Below are 10811 nucleotides of genomic sequence, written 5' to 3'. Positions count from 1 at the left end.
TAATTAGCACTATAAAATAAAATTAAGAGCTTCAAAAGGGACGGAAATTGCACTGCGTAGAGAATAAAATGACAAAACCCAATCAAAAATCAAAATAGGCAAAGAACGCTGCAAACAGTTTCTGAGAGCTCCTCACCATTTCCCCCTCGCAGATTCTCGTCGCCGCTTTTCGCCTCGCCAACGGGCGCCCCATCCAGCCTGCGAAACGTGGCCAACACTCGCTCGGAGCTTTCCACTTCTGATTTCTGCGCAGCGTCTCGCGCAGTCTCCCCGCCCCTGCCTCACTGGCGGGGGTCTCCTGTGCCGTTTTCCGCTGCTCGTCCGTCCCATTCTCCACACTCTCCGCGTTGAACGTCAGACGGCCGCGGGGCTGGTTGTAATTGCGGTTGACTGTTGGGGAACGCACTCCGCGCCGATTCTCGCCCGGTCGCAGCGGGGTGCTGGCGGCGCTGATCATCGAGGGGCGAGTGCCAGGGGCAGCAGCGGAGGGTAAAGAATACTCGCGGGTGGGTGGCGGTGGAGGATGGGAGAATACGGGAGGATAGGATGCGGAAGTAAGGGTGTAAGGGGGACGGCGAAGAGGTTGGAAATTCTCGGACGAAGACATCGTTGTGGGTGCTCTGGCAATATATATTCAGCATTCGTTAACTGTTCAAACACTCGTTAAACTGCTGATTTCAGTGATTTGGGCCATTTGGCGATCAATCACGGCAAGAGCGGTAGCAACTAATAATCTAATTTAAACACAAAAAATAAACTGTGCAAACGCCGGCCTGGGTGGCTGCAATAGCGCTGTGATTTAAAACGGCCGGTCTAATAAAATGTACGGAATGCCATTCGATGAATGCGCAGATAGAGGCGTGGTTTGCCGTGTTTATAATAATTATGCCGGCCGGTCTGCATGCAGTATTGCGACATACTGTGTTTGTATTGTACACGTACAATAGCGTATGTACACGTACATTGTACCAACCTGTTGAATACAGTATTGAGTGAATCCTCTGTTGTCTTCCACATACTGCTCCTCGGGTTTTTTGTTTCCCCATCCCGTTCTTCGCATATACATACTATAGGTAAGCGGTGGTAAGTTGACAACTGTCGAAACTTATTGGCTATGGACTGTAATTGTAGTTTTTCATTAGGCAGTAGCAACCTGAGTAGCAGCAACGCAAATGCAGAAATTGCTTACTTTTTCCAAAAAATTTGATAATAAAACCAGCCTTTCCTCGGTTTAAAACTAACAGGTAAACTGCTCAACAGCATTAACACCTAATCTGCATAGCCCAAGAGTGGTTGCAAATGGGGCTAACTGTAATAAACCGTATGTAGTTTTTGAGATACGATCGAGGCATCGGGCACAGGTATCACGGTATTTCTGCGGTTTTGTCGTCCGCCCGTCAGGGCCATCTGAGCATGTAGCCTGAGCATTGACGCCATCGCTGACGTCGCCGTCCAAGCACACAACGTGGCAGATGCCGATTACGCATTCGCTGGGAGTCGTCACGTTCTCGCAGAACACCCAGTTCGATATCAGGAGCACTTCTCTCGCGACGCAGGGTTCCTGGGTGGTACGCCGCTGATGCTGGAAACGTTCTGGCCATTCAAGGGTTGTCTTCATTGGCTGAGTAGGTGCAAGAAGTGCTGGAACTCTGCCGCGAATTAGCCATGAGTCGGAAGTTGGAGGACGATGATGCTGAGGCGAAGATGTCGTCACGCAAGAGAAGATCTGAGTGACGGCAGTGACGGCGCCATCGATTCGCGACGACAGTGGGAACATGCGCATGGTGACACCGCTGCGTCGTCCCTGTAGATGATTTGGATTTCACTGAGGAGCGATGCGATGCAGCTGCAAGACCCGCGAAAACAATCGGTGAGTGTGCCAACAATGAAATTCAAGGCCAGATTTATTTTTGATGGATATTCAATCTTTAAAATTAATACGAGCAGTGATTCTTAGTTTTCTTGACTTCAGATCGTTTTTGTTTTGTACTGTAGCTTTCTGCTGTGTATGTTTTAACCAAACTGATAACTGTAGCCTGGAAAAATTTTGCAAACAAGATATACAGTAATTTTGAAATTGCTGATATGCTTGTAAACTTGCAGAAATCATCGCGTTGCAGCTTTTATGACTTTGTCGGCTGCTCAACGGTCTGACCCCGAAGCGTTGTACATTCGATCAAAGGCAATTCTCTTCGGCACCATAATCTAGCCATCGGTCAGTTCAACACAGGATGTGTTGAACGTTGGCATTTTCGTCACAACCCTTGTCGTGTCAGGAGGAAACGCTCCTGTGCCCGCGCCTAACGGACATCGGGTGGACGATGGTGGTTCATTGTGAAGCTATCCAAGCGTACTGTCGTCAGCGTGCCGTTCTACATCGAAAGTATAGATGAGAAAGTGATCACCAGTACCACTATGGATCGCGGAGGATTCCAAGGCTGTCTGGGGAATGGTCGGATTGTAACACTGTAGCCGTCACTGGGCTCATACACACTCGAACTCTTCTTCAGGTTTGAATACCTGTACGGAATGCTCATTATAGGGCCGTCCAGTGAACGATCCGTGCACGCTTCTGATTGCCGGCGATTTCCCATTATCCGGAAGATAAATCTGGAAGCACATCACCGCCTGCTTTGTTAATGATGACGGCGAATCTGCAGATCAAATCTGACCCAGTCACTGTCACCGGAAGCTGCCGTTTAGGTGCCGGGAACGGATGAACTATTCGGTTCCACCAGAGCATCACCGAACGACCCGTCAGCCCCTTCAATCTTCCCGCTTGATCTGACTGCGGAGAAATCGCCCTTACTTTTTACGCGAGATTCATTCCAACTGGTACCGGGCACCATTTCACTGTGCGTCCATATATTTTCCCGCCAATCATTGTGCGTCTGCGCTGAGGATAATACGACGAGATGTTCGTTCCACACGAAAGGTTGTCGCTGACCGTCTGATGAATCCCCTTAAGTCCTTGACTGATCGCTTCCTGCATCCAACACTTCCAACATCGAAAAAGATAGCAAAGCAGAAACTCGAGATTACAGCAATAGCTACATTGTCGTTACCATCATTGACTGCCCAAAGCATACGGCCATCGCGAAGAGCTTACACTAATGCTTCCTTTTCCGTTGGAGTGTCGGCGTACAGGATAATCCCATTTGGATGAAAACTCCGCAAAGAACCGGTAAACTTTACATCGTTTTGCTGCAGAAACATCTGCATTTGGCTGCTTCTTGTTGCCCCGAAACTGACGGCATCAATCTACCGGTGACCTTAATTATTTTGGGCGATGGTGCCCAGTTTCTTGGATGACGGGATAAAGCCGCAGCTGAGGGAAGCGGTTCAGTCAGCAAGGACTCCGCGGTCGACCGCACCACTGCTTCAAATTCACACCGTCCAGTCGCTTGCAGTTCGCGCTGAAATGCTTGCAATCGCTCAAACGCAATCAATTCTCCGCAGATAATCAGCCCGATTATGTAGCCGAAAAAGGAGCGCGCCGACGCCGCAATACTCGACTGATCCACAGCCGACGGAAATGATATCGGTGCCTTGAATCTGCACTTCTTCCTCCTGGACCATTTGATCGTTCACACCGATTTCAATCTTCTTCTTGCGTTCACGCATGGACACGGTATGCAACACCCGCTTTTGTCGATGAGTACCTTTAGCTGTGCCGCTGAACCGCTGTTAAAGGTCAACACAATCAGCAACGAATCCGGCAGCGCGCTCCAGTGTGGAAACGGAATGGCATAAGTCGGTGTGATGAGTGCCTTCATGGGTGAGAATAAAGAGCCGACGACGTGCAAGCGCTTCCGTGTGAAGGCAGTGGGAAATGTAAATATTAATGAAACCCACATTCGGATCGCTTTGTGCTAGAGGAAGCAAATGGAAAAAAAATGAAGCGCCGCTGCCAACACGCGAAAAGTCTCAACACGTGAAAAAGGTCATCAATTCTATGACATAAATGTGAAGTGTACATTCCGCGAATTTTATTTTCTCATCCCAACTTGAAACCGCTCCATCAACTGAAAACTGTTACTATTGACGCCGCATGACGTAACCCCGAAACTCACACAAAGAATAACAGTACCGTACTACACTCATATTCGTTTTTACAACAATGTACATCGACAAAGCCAACGATTCATTCGACGGAAAACAAAACCATCGGTGGACCAACAACTTCCGGTTATGAAATTCAAGCCTGCTGAGAGAATCCTCCGGCGACTGGCTCCTTGGCCTTGCCTCCAGCTGTTTTGCCTGCGTCTCCTGTGGGCCACCAGCAGCCTTCTTCGGCAAAACCGTTGGAGCGTCATTGGGCAAGGACCTCCCTGGCCAGCAAATTGTTCAACTCTTCGTTCCTGCGGATGTCAAGTCGGAGAGGACGCGGAATGATGCGAGTCTTCCAGTTGTCACGTGCGGCATTGTCCGCCAATCGAGGACTTCGGCAGCCAGATGCTCCAGGACAGCGGACAGGTAAACGGGAGCATCAGCATCGATGCGTTCGTCGCATTTGCCCTTGCACAACATACGATGGATACGACCAACGGGAAACTGCTGCAGTTCAGTGCGGCTGGAATGGGACTTGGCCTTTCGCTTGACTTTGCCTTCTTTAGCACGTCCACTCGTGATGAACTCGAACACTGTGCAACTCACGTCACGTAACGTTAGCGCTTGGAAAGATAGCGAAAGTATCACGACCGAGTTTACATGCGGAGTTGCTGTTATCAAGGAAGAATGTCCTCGGTGTCTTCATCAGATTTGGCTATCATGTCTGTGGCAGCACATTTTGAACCACAATATTCAGGCTGTACAATACATGCGGCCCCGAAGAGGAAAAGCGCGCGCAAGCGGATGACCGGCTGTTAACGGCGCTCGGTGGATCGAAACGAAAATCCTAAGAAATTCACTGCCGTAGGACATCGTTGTGGACATTAAATAGCCTACCTGAAGTGTCGGTTATACCGAATTTTGTTGCATACTAGTTGTTTGTGTATATCTTGTGTATCTCGTTCTACAATTCTGAAAGTTTTAACGGATGCTGTTTGATGCTCATAAATTTCGTTTTGACTCTCATAAACTACTTATATTACCGTGTTTTTCGAATTAGAAGCCCTCGGCTTTTAAATTTTCGAAGCTCCCTAGAGGAGGCTTATACAGCAGAGGTTCTATACTAGCTTCATTGTTATAATTATAGTGTTTATGGAGAGAGGCTTCTAATACGGAGGAGGCTACTAAATTTTCGAACTATAATGGTGGGAGGCTTATATGGTAGAGGAGGCTTCAATTTTGGAGGAGGCTTTAAATGTGAATAACACGGTATGTAAAGCGCTTTTCCTCTGGTATGTGGTCAAATCGTCTCGCCATGGAGGTCGTGCTTCTGGTTTCTTAGCGCTATAACAAGAATGCACCGGGTACCGCTATCGACGCGTAGGTGGAAGGGGAAGACTTTCCCAGGAGGTGGCAGCAGAACGCTACGCGAAAACTTTTACCACGGCCTTTCAACCCGGCATGCAGCTTATCCTTACATAGCAGAAGATATAGCGCTAGTTTACGGTCAACTCGGTTTCGGTCCGGTTCGGCTCGGTTTCGGTCCGGTTTTCAGTCGAACCGGTTTGGAGCCGGTTTGAACCGGTTGTTCCCCTTTCTTTGGTTTATTTTTCCCCACCCTCTTTTATTTATTCATGACATTTTATTTTATGGTATTTACAAATGAAAATATAAATTATCAGGACCATTGCTGGCAGGACAGTTGCTAGTCTTACATAAATGATCCCAACGGGGGTCAGAGAGAGGCTCAAAATCTTTAAGTTCACAGTTGCAGTAATAACACTGAACACAATCATGTGCGCCAAAATGAAAAAATCCATCTCCAGCTAGTTCCATGGGTGAGGGTTTCAGATGTGGCCATCCTTTGAACGATTCCAAACGTGATCCTAAGGTACCGTAGTTGCAGAAATCATCTATTTCGCGATCGGTTAGAGTGTTGCTGGCGTGTTCGGCGAGTTTATCAGCGAGCGTAATACTGTTTTTGTATCCATCACACAGTTGGAACCATGTCTGCGGTATACTTTTGAGACCGTGCCAAGCTCCGGCAATAGCACCCGCCAAGGTTGCAATTCCGTCAGTGCATCCACCGACCCGTAGTGTGAGGGCCATGGTCGCTTCAAAAGCATTTTCAGGCGCCAGGCTGGTTCCTTTTAGTACGCAGTAAATAGCCATAGGTACAGCTTCTAGTCCCGCGGAATGATTACCAAGGGCTTTCACCACAACACTCGTTTCTTGAGACAGCAGCGTTTTCAAATGTACTAGTTTCGGAAGATACAGCTGAAGGTTAATGCCGGAGCCACACAGCGTGATTAGCATGTCCAGAAACTGTTCGGGAGTGAAGTAGGAGTAATGTAATGCTACGGCAATAGCGTAGGCTTGAAGTTCACACGCTCCGTAAGCTTCCATCGTAGGATGCGTGAGTTCGGCAACGCTACGTACGTTGCGGATCATTAGCTCTGTTTGATGTCTAAAGTATAGTGGGTACGCTGAAATCCACGCCGCTGGGCCGTATCCTTTGAGGAACGTTTTCGGTACAATGTTTTTCGGTAATGTGTCTAAGGTATTGTAATTGTTCCACTTCCAGTGATGTATTATATCCTTAAGCTTCCCGAAAGCTGAACGTATGACGGGATGTGCGCTGTAATAAGCTTCAACGCACGCTCGAGCGGCAGACACTGCATCATAACCCCCATTATCCAGCAATGCATTACCCAGCGCGTTTGTTAAGACAGTCTTCTCACGATAAGAGCGGTAGTCTCGTGTATCAACGAACAACTGCGCAACCTTGTGAACAATACCATGATACGCCTTCAAGGGAACGCATAAGCATTCCCCCAGCAAACCCCCAACTAAGCAACCACGAAATTGGTCCTTCTCCATTTTCCTTGCGAATGATAGATTTTTCAGTGCAACTCGAGTTTAAATATTCTAAAGAAAAAGTTGCTTTATTTACAACCAATCACCGCTCTCATTTCTAAAACATTTTTGAGTTTCCGAGCTACGTCACGTGCGGTTTGGCCAATCGGTAGGAGCCTACAGTATATAAGGGCGTATCTATTTTTGATTTTTCAGCCAATCATCGATGTAATAAAGTGTTTTTTTGTTTTGAATGACGTAAGCGTGAAAAAGGCGGAGTCTGATCGGAATTTACGACCAATGGGGTAAGCGGTTGGTTTTCTCAGACACAACTGGAGAGTATAAAAGCGACGCGACTGGTCTTTTCCAAATCATTCTGAAAAAAAGTTGAGAGCAAGTTTTTTACCATATCTCAAGAGAAATGGATTTCGCACGTATTTTAGATGTTGTTGGTGATCATGATGGCTACACTGTGTACAAAGTCAATAGTGTGGTTAGCCTGTTCTGGAATGCTAAAGAAGTACGGGCATTTCTTGTGTTCGAAGCAAATGCGGATGCTGAGGGCTTGCGCAAAGCATGGAATAAAGGAATCCGATTCGGATACAATGAAATCACTGAATTGCTAAAGATCCTGAAGAGTGGACATTTGAAAGATTCGCTGGATAACGCAGCATCTGAAGGCAAACAGGAGAAAATGAAATTCGATGGCCCCGCTTGCCTGGAATTGACTTTGAAGGTGCACGAAAAGTACGGGCGCACGATCAGGTTTTCTCAGCCCGGACGCTCTGTTCAGCTACCATACATGGGGTTCATCGATGTGGCTCGAATCTTGGACGATAGCTTTAAAGCGCAATCTCTTATTGTTTAACTGCCCTTCTCATGTTTTGTAACACTATAAAATTGTTGCTGTTGTTATTCTTGTTGGTTTTCTATTAGCCCCTTTTGTTATGAAAAAAAAAAGGCTGAAAAACGCCATTATTTGCGACAGTCTCAGCAGTGAAGTATATAAAGCCTTCTTGCTGACACTGTTGCAAGTAATGCGTTCAGTCATGGAAATCCACAACATTATTCTGGCGGTGCAATTCAACGAGAAAGTTGATCTTCAGCATGTTTTAGACGTTTTTGGGAAACATGCTACAAAGGTAAAAAATTTCAACGCAGTTAACATCAGACTTGCAGACCAGTCACATACATTCTGTCAAATCTTCCAGAATGGTAAGGTGATCGTAATAGGTGGTAAGTCCATAGAAGAATCAGATGGGCTATTAAAACAGTATTTAAGAATGTTGAGGGTAAACTGCATTGACGTGACTATTAAGGAGCGCTTTGTGGCAAATATAGTCTGCACGTATGCTTACAGTGAAATAATAAATTTAAATAAGCTGTACAGCCAGATTTTGAAAGAAAAACCAACGGGTGTCGCATTTTTCTACGAACCTGAGCTTTTTCCAGCGATCAAATTGCGGTTTCCGTTACTGAAAACTACCGTAAACGTTTTCCATACTGGAAAGTGTGTAGTTCTCGGAGGGAGATCACTGTTGCAGATTCAACGCACAATTGAACAGATTGAAACCCTCCTAGAAAAGTATACCAATACGGTGTGGAAAAGTTAAAAACTTGATCGTTTCAGAAGCAACATTTGAAAGTTTTTGTATTCGAGTTTATTGTGAAGTGGCCGATAGTTAGCAACAAAAATCAGGAGAAATTAAAAATGGAAAAACTGAGTTTTGATTTCCGCTTTAAAACTCCCTGCGCGATATATATTTCTGGTCCAACTATGTCAGGAAAATCGACTTTTACAATGAATCTCTTGCGAAATCTGACGGAGAGTTTCACTCCACCCCCTGTTAGGATAGTATATGCTTATGGGACTTGGCAAGATGCCTTCCAAGATTTCGAAAAAAATATTGAACTTGTCCAAGGTCTTAGTCCCATCGTAGAAGATGAGAATTTTTTTGACAAAGACGTCCCAAGCCTGCTAGTTTTAGATGATTTAATGGAAGAAATTGCTGGAACGCCAAAGTGTTCCACGATTTTTACTCGCGACGTTCATCATAAAAATGTTTCTGTAATTTTTATATCTCAAAATTTGTACAAACAAGGAAGGAGCATGCGTGATATTGCTCTGAATTCTCAGTACTTGGTAATTTTTAAATCAGTTCGCGATGTTCAGCAAGTTAAAACACTTGCACGTCAGTTAGGTATGCCACATATGCTGGAGGCCTACCGAAAGGCTATAAAGGAACCTTTTGGTTATTTACTGATAAACCTTAGACCCGAAGCTCCAGACAATGTTCGCCTTCAGTCGCACGTGTTTGAGTATAGACGAATATATGTAGAAAAATGAAACCAGAAGATATTTTTCGACTTATTGAAGCGTTAAAGCTTCTGACACCACGTCAGAGAAGAAGCTTTTTCCAGCTGGCAACTAAACAACAAATAAGCGCAATCGAAGAAGCCTGCTTAAACCTAGTTAAGCAACCCACCGGTCTTAGCAAAGTTGATTTAGCTCGGGCTCGAAAACATTCTTCAACAATCAAGCGTCTAGCTGACCGCAGTACAGACCGTTCAAAAAAACGTAAAATATTACAACAAAAAAGGCGGATTTCTCAACGTTTTGCTTCCAGTTTTAGGAACGTTGGTCTCCACTTTTCTAGCAAAATGAAGACGTACGTTTTAGTTCCCGAAACCGAGTTTTTAAAACAAAAGCATGCTCGGGAAGGTGTTCCCGCGCCGACTGCTTGGAAAAAGGCTCAAGACATTGGTCATGAAATTACACAGCAGCTCATGGCGAAGGCTGCTTTTGATTACCAGCGTTCAAACAATACGGGTAACGCTCCAGTCGCGACTCCATTGTTGGAAACAGTGCAGGTTGAGTCTGCTGCTGCTACCAATACGTCACCCATAATGATTGATAAAAGTATACAAGCTCATTCTACAGGTGTTCTTAAAGATCAATATAGTCAAGCGGGTCCAAACGTAACCCATCAAGTTGTGCAGGCTGTGCCGACATTTCAAGAACAGGGTACTCAAGCAACAGCCTCACCGTTAGTTGAATATAAGTATGTCGAGGTACCATCACAACCAATTGTACAATATGTACAAGTGCCTGGTGAGCCGCAAATACAAGTTGTTCCAAGCAAACCGGTAGTCAAACATGTTTATCGGAAGCCGAAAAAACCCGCTTTGGTCAAAAAAGTCCATGTTAGACGCATTCCGAAATCCGATAACACTTTAAATGCCGCTATAGAATACGCTCCTACTCCGCCTAGTGTTCCGATAGTAGAATTTCCTGCTGATGGTGTGTTAGAATATCAAGTACCTGTCAATGGATCTTTTCCGGCTTTGGAAAATACTCAACCAGCTATTGAAGGGTCAAAAGCGCTGTCCGTTAAACCGAAAACTTTAAACCGGCTCCGGCAAAAAGACAAAGATCAGCAACTTGCTATTGAAGGGTCGAAAACGGTGGCAATTAGGCCAAAAACCTCTAAAAAGCTCCAAAAGGCCACACCAAAACCTAAGAAAAGGGCTGCAATTGCTAGTGGTTCTGAAAGATTAGCAATAGAAGCCAGTGAGGAAGAGCAAGCAGCTATTACCGACGCAACGCCGCTTAAGGCTTTAACTTACATACAATCAAATAAGGCTGAAAGTTCAGGTCAGCACAAAATACAGTTGAGAAAACGTAATAAACCGTCAGGACCTCCCGCTAAAAGACACAAAGGTGGTATACAAAGAGGCGGCTGGCTCTCGTACACATGATGAAGCCCACATTAGATGATTTGTATTTGAATCCTGTTTCTCAAGGGAGTTTAGGTGGCATAGACCGCTTGTACAAAGAAGCCAGAAAACATGGATATACACGAAAGCAAGTTAAAGCTTACTTAGAAACCAAAGACGCATATACA

At 45.5% G+C, this 10811-nt stretch overlaps 1 protein-coding gene across 1 annotated transcript in view; it reads left to right on the top strand.

Annotated features, from left to right (window-relative positions):
- The first annotated feature begins 992 nt into the window (after window positions 1–992).
- The window catches only part of LOC129589721 (uncharacterized), a 33841-nt gene continuing 24022 nt past the window's right edge, over window positions 993–10811 (top strand). The window contains exon 1 of the mRNA XM_055484564.1: window positions 993–1073. The gene's annotated coding sequence lies outside the window, so the exon portion shown is untranslated. The remainder of the gene's footprint in view (window positions 1074–10811) is intronic.

Source organism: Paramacrobiotus metropolitanus, unplaced genomic scaffold (assembly GCF_019649055.1).
Source record: "Paramacrobiotus metropolitanus isolate TYO unplaced genomic scaffold, Prichtersi_v1.0 Parri_scaffold0000036, whole genome shotgun sequence".
Classification (NCBI taxonomy): domain Eukaryota; kingdom Metazoa; phylum Tardigrada; class Eutardigrada; order Parachela; family Macrobiotidae; genus Paramacrobiotus; species Paramacrobiotus metropolitanus.
This window is presented reverse-complemented; position numbering and strand designations above follow the sequence as displayed.